This window comes from Ailuropoda melanoleuca, chromosome 14 (assembly GCF_002007445.2).
Source record: "Ailuropoda melanoleuca isolate Jingjing chromosome 14, ASM200744v2, whole genome shotgun sequence".
Classification (NCBI taxonomy): Eukaryota; Metazoa; Chordata; class Mammalia; order Carnivora; family Ursidae; genus Ailuropoda; species Ailuropoda melanoleuca.
The window spans coordinates 39,416,639-39,417,164 of record NC_048231.1 but is presented as its reverse complement, the minus strand read 5'-3'; positions in this window follow the sequence as shown (position 1 = coordinate 39,417,164).

Genomic DNA, 526 nt, shown 5'->3' with positions numbered 1-526 from the left:
CTACCTCTGCTGCGGCCCCCCACCCCCTCACCTGCGCTCACCCCCCGCAGCCTCTGCCCCTACATTCCACGAAGGGCCCCACTGAGAGTCTCGTTGGCTTCAAAAAGTAAAATATGCGCGACACAAGAAGAGAAATTGAATCCAAGGTCGGGACTACTTTCCCCCTCTCGCGGAGGGTTACAGCCACAGTTTGAATGGGTTCTATACAAAGAGGGGAAACTAATTGGAAGAAACTAATTGCGCCCCCACCTTTCCCAAGGGATACGGAGGTGCCTCGGTGCCGGGGGTCCCCGGTGGAGGGGACGGGGTTCCCAGGTGACAGTCTGTCCCGGAGGGAAAGGAAACAGCGTGGGGACTCGAAGGGTCTGTGGAGGTTCTGCTAATTGGGTGGGGGGAGGCTGGAAGTCGCCGCAATTGCCCGAGTTGCGGGCGCGCAGAGTCCGGGGGCCCGAGGGAGGGTCCCGAGCGGCCCCTGCCCGGATGCAGAGTCCGGGCGCCGGGTACCCTACCGTCCCTGATGGCCGTT